The following is a 5,691-nucleotide window of genomic DNA, read 5'->3' on the forward strand; positions in this document are numbered from 1 at the left end:
CATAGTTGGTGATTTTGCCTGAGATAGGAAAAGCACACGAGGACACACAATGTGTACTAGTGGTCTCTCTGGCGGCAGATTGTCCGCCATACCGGAATTGGCAGTGCACTGTGTTCTTGGGACAGCTGGTCCTTCCAGCATGTTTGCATTATCTTTCCATTGAAAGTGTCTGTTTGTCCTCTGCCTCTGTCTGTTTCAAAGCAGTGTAAGAATGAGAGATTGTTTTTGTTGTATCATGATAAAATTCTTACTTTATGTATTTTATATTGATGTATTGTTTTAAATTTAAAAACGTTGAGACAGCTCCCTGTCCTCCGTCCAGCTCCTCCTGTATCTCCTATGCCCTCTCAAATTCACACCCTCTCTCTCTCTCTCTCTCTCTCTCTCTCTCTCTCTCTCTCTCTCTCTCTCCCCCACCTACTCCCCCCCCCCCAACCTGCCAAGTATTACTTGTATGTACATGCATTTAGGGTTGGATAGCCTACGGGGGCTTGCCCCTGGAAATGATTGATTCTTCCTCTTTCAGAACCAGTAATTGCCTGTAGTTCTTCATCTAGGAGTACGGATCCTGTGTGCTTTCCTCCATCTTTGCTGGCATAGTTCTGCTTGTTTTTTGTTCTTTTTTTTTAAAGCATGTTCTTGGGAACTTCATGCATGCATTCAATGAAATAAGACCATCCCTCCAATTCCCTCCTGTGACTCTCCTGCATCCCCTGGCAACAGGAACATGTGCTCAGGTGTGAACCTCTCACTGGAACAAGGGAACCTACTAGTGGGAACACCTTCCAGACTTTGATTCTCCCTTCCTCAGTAGCCGCCACCTGCCAGGAAAGGGTAACTTGGAATCTGCAGCATAATGCTAACCTGCCAGTGTTACCATTTTGTCTGTGATGTTGCTTAGAAGCCTAAGCATCTCCAGCCAACATAATTTCAAGGTTAAAACAGAAGAATGAGCCAGGAGGGCTAAAGTAGTACTGAGTGGTGCATGGCTCTATTCTTCATGTCCTGATGACATGAAGTTGCTGCTCTGATTGGTAAAGACAGGACACGCTTATTATCCAGGGAAGAAGTGAAGCATCCAGGTCAGAGGGCACTGAGCACCGTTCCCACCTTGTCCTGAACCAACCCTGGGCCCTCAGTGTCCAGCAGGGGCGCTTCTTGCCCCTTCTTGTGAGATGGTCTTGGATTCAGTTTTTGCTTGTGTTGAAGAGGGGGTTGGTTGACATCTTCTGTTTATATAAAAAGTGTTACACTTGGAAAGTGAGTAGTTTTAGGGTATTTTACTTTTTAAAGAAACCTAACACATTTAAACAGTAACTTTTAAATTGTCCTTTCTAGCAGTGACTTTCAGTTATTGTTAGCTTTTATATAAAAAGCTAGCCAGCTTCCAGCAAGTCTCACACACACACACACACACACACACACACACACACACACACACACACACACAATTTGCTCTAATGTGGTATCTCTTCTATATTTTAAAAAATTAGAAATAAAAACATAAATTCTCTACAGATTGCAATTTAAAGCACCACCTGTAGACAGACCCTTTTTCACTTTTGCCCACAATAAAACTGTAAATCATGTAGGCTAAACTATATTATCTTCTACAATAGAGGCGCCTGCTTATGAAACAGAAGAAACAATACAGTTCAGTATCCATTTAAAAGCCCACAAACAGTGGTTACAAAGAAAGGACATTGTTTTGGAAGCTAGATTTGGCAATTTTCTATAAAGGAACTTACTCATTGTATGCTTATGAAATAGGAGAAAGTAAAAGGTGCATTTACAGTGTTTCTCCCTGATTTCTTTTTTTCTTTTCTGGTTTTGTTTTTTGAGACAGGGTTTCTCTGTGTAACCTTAGCTAGCCTGGGACTTGCTCCGTAGACCACGCTGGCCTCCAACTCTGTCTGTGCCACCCAAACGCTGGGATTAAAGGTGTGTACCACCACTTACCCACATTTTAAATTTCTAAGTGGTATTTTATTTATGCACAACAGACTGAGACAATCTTGTGATTAAGTGCTTTTCACTTACCAAATACTTTTTAAGGTGTGCTTCCTTTCATAAGCATTTTTCTGTCTGTCTGAATTATGTCTGTTTGCTTTGTGTACTTCTGGTGCTTGTGGAGACCAGAAGAGGGCGCAGGATTCCCAGGACCTGGGGTGCCAGAGGGTAGCAAGCCAGTGCAGAACCCCAGGACAGCCAGTAACTACTAAGCCACCTCTCCAGCCCTTCACTTTTAAATTTTTCTAATTTCTTATTTTCTGTGGTGCTACATGAATAGAGCATTTTCCCACTGTGCCATCCCCCAGGCCTTTTAAAAACTCATTCAGTAATTAGTTTGTATATTCACCCATATATTCGTGTTGTGTGAGACAAGGTCTGACTCTGTAGTGCAGGCTGCTCTGGGATTCTCAGAGTAGACGGGCTAGTTGCAACTACATGAGAAGGTGCCCCTTGGCCTCAGTCTACTGAATGCTAGGTCATAGGCAGAGCTGAAACAAAGTGTTTATGAGTAGTGAATGGATGTCCAGAGCTGGCCTGTAACTCACACTGTGGACCATGCTGGCTGCCACCTAGTGACACTGTACCCTTAATATCCTAGTGGATGACCAAGCCCGAATCACAACCAAGGTCTGAAACATCTGCCTAGGATAAGAGAAGTAGGGACCGCTGGGTGGTAGTGGGGGCACCCACCTTTAATCCCAGCAACCAGGAGGCAGAGGCAGGTGGATCGCTGAGTTCAAAGCTAGCCTGGTCTTCTTAGTTCAAGTATAGCCAAACCCTGTCCTCCAAAACCCAAAATCAATCAATCCAGGCTGGAGAGATATCTTAGTGGTTAAAAGCATTAGCTGCTCTTGGGGAGCTGGGTTCACTTCCCAGTACCCACATGGCAGCTCCCAACCATCTGTAACTACAGTTCCAGGAGATCTGGCACCCTCACACAGACACACATGCACGTAAAACACCACTGCGCATTAAAAAAAAAAAAAAAAAAAAAAAGACAAGCTGCATCTCATCCCTGTAGGATGTAGGACTCAGTGCTGTCTGCCTGGGGTGACAACCTCCGGTAGGTCAGGCAACACTTCTCCATTGCCTTCTCTAACATTTATTTTTGCTTGCTTGCTTGATTTGTGTTTAGTTTTATTACGAGACAGGCTATCAAATGTCTCCAGCCAGCCATTAGCAGGCCTTGTAGCTGAAAGTGACCTTGAACTTCAGGATACTCTTGCCTTGCCCTCCCAAAATGCAGGACTTGGAGGTAGGTGCCACTATGACTCACCTGTGCCAGAAAGTCTAAAAAACCTTTGGAGTCACATACACCCTTTTCTAAAACTGTTTCCAGTCTTACCAGATTCCTGAATCCCCACACAGAACATCCATATAGTGTCCCAAACCAAGCTTATCTCCAATTCCAGAGGGTCCCATTTCTTCTGACCTTCGAACACACCAGGACGCATGTGATGCAATTACGCAAATGCAGGCAAAGCACTTATGCGCACAAAATAAAATACAATCTTTTTGTTTTATTTGTCTTTGAGAAGTGAGAAGGTCACCCCTATGTAACCCTGCCTAGCCTGGAACTCACTGTGCAGACCAGGCTGGCCTCCAGCTCACAGAGATTCACCCGCCCTCTACGGGGACAAAGTCCTGTGCCACCACACCCAGGTAAAATGAAACCTTAAAAGATTATCTTACAAGGCCGGAAATTTTAATCTGAAATGAGCCATGAAATTTAAAAGAAAAAAAAAAAAAGGAAGTTTGATTAGCTTAGCCAGAAACATCAGTAATTAGGAGGCTGGCGGCAGGGCTTGATGCCTCATTCTCCTAATTCTGACATTCTGGAGACAGAAGCAGGAGGATTGCAAATCTCACCCAACCTGAGCCACATGGTTAATGCAAGGTCAATGGAGGCAACAGAGAAAAACCCTGTCTCAAGAAAACAGAACCACAAATTAACAAAAACAACATTTGAGATGAAGGCAAAGCTACCTTATAGAAAGAAACCAGTCTCTATGATGGCGGAAATTTTGTGTAAAAGTTTAAAATTACCGTGCATAGGAGAACTATAAAACAAAATGCATCTAGCCAGTACGTCCCACTTGCCGAGGGACAGGTCATTTCTTGGAATGCTGGGCGTTGTTCTTGTTCAAACTGTGTGTGTCCCCTTCTGTAAACAAGCTTGCCTGCCCTTGGCTGCAGGTGGGTATGATGTATGCCTGACTGCACATGGGCGGGATGTGCGCCTGATTACATACACACAGGAAGTACATCAGCATGTGGGCGTGCCCCTGACTGCACACATACAGGAAGTATGAGCCTTGGGAATTCTGCCTTTATAAACCTCTGACTAATGTTATTACCTGCTGCTGCTGCATCTTCAAAGTGCTCTCTGGCAGTCCTGGCACCAGGCCTGTCTGCTGCCAGCATTGGTATGAGTCTGAGGTTGGAATAAACTTTAGTAAATAAGGTTTTATTTAATACTGGCGAGATCCATACCTGGGATTTCCAGAGTACAGCCTTATTTCTTATTTTTAGTGTTCTTGAACACTTTGCGAGCGTTTGGGGGCCTGAGAGGATAAAGGCTAAAGACAGCAGTGTCCTGCTTCCTGCCTGGCAGCTCTGTTGCTGTGCTCTGGGGAAGAGCTTTAGCCAGGCATCTGAGCAGTCAGTCCAGCTGGCCTTCCTGAGCTTTAGTCCCTGTGTGGCAGAGGCAGAGACAGTGCTGGTGGGGTAGTAGCTACCAGGCTAATTGCCTGGACATAGGTACTCCCAGTTTGTGAGAACTTAAGAATTCCAAGTTGTTTGTTTGTTTTGTTTTTGCCTGTTTCAATTTTTTTATTTATTTGTGTTAATTTATTCAGATTACAACTCAATTGTTATCCCATCACTTGTATCCTCCTGTTCCTTCCTCCCACTTTCACCCTATTCCCCTCCCCTAGGTTTAAGACTGAGGGGGACCTCCTCCCCCACTATATGGTCATAGGCTATCTAGTCTCATCTTGAAGAATTCCAAGTTTTTTTTTAAAGAATTCTAAGTCTTAAAAGCAAGCTAGTTTGCCATTTGATATATCTCAGCACAGATATTGACTATCTGACGTAGCTTACTCTGAGGTTGAATAATGGGAGGAAAATTCTTACACAAATTTAAAATGCAACAAAATTGCTATTCAACATGCACGGAATGATTTTTTTCAATTGACTAAACAACTTACAAATATATTGTCAAGATTCTATCGTAAAAGTTGCTTTAAAAAAAAAAAGTATTGGATGGCTGTTGTCCAAGATGGAAACATCTATAAAAATCTAGACTATTCCTGGGTACAGATGCTATAGATGTGTCCTATACCTAATAACACATTTAGGCATTGTAATTTAAAGTCATAGTAAAGTTTATTTCTACACATTCTCCCATTAGTGCAAAAATATTTTCACTTTTATAGAAACAGCAATGACAGTAGATGTATAATTCTGTTTTAGAGACCACTGACTTTTTTGTTGTTGTTGTTTTGGGGTTTTGTTTGTTTTTTGAGACAAATGTCTCTGTGTAGCCTTGGCTGTCCTGGAACTCATTCTGTAGACCAGGTTGGACTCAAACTCACAGTGATACATCTGCCTCTCGTTCCCAAGTGCTGGGATTTAAAAGGTATGCACCACCACTGCTCAGCTCATAATTGACAGGTG

This window comes from Acomys minous (assembly GCF_964271855.1).
Source record: "Acomys minous genome assembly, chromosome: 10".
Taxonomy (NCBI): domain Eukaryota; kingdom Metazoa; phylum Chordata; class Mammalia; order Rodentia; family Muridae; genus Acomys; species Acomys minous.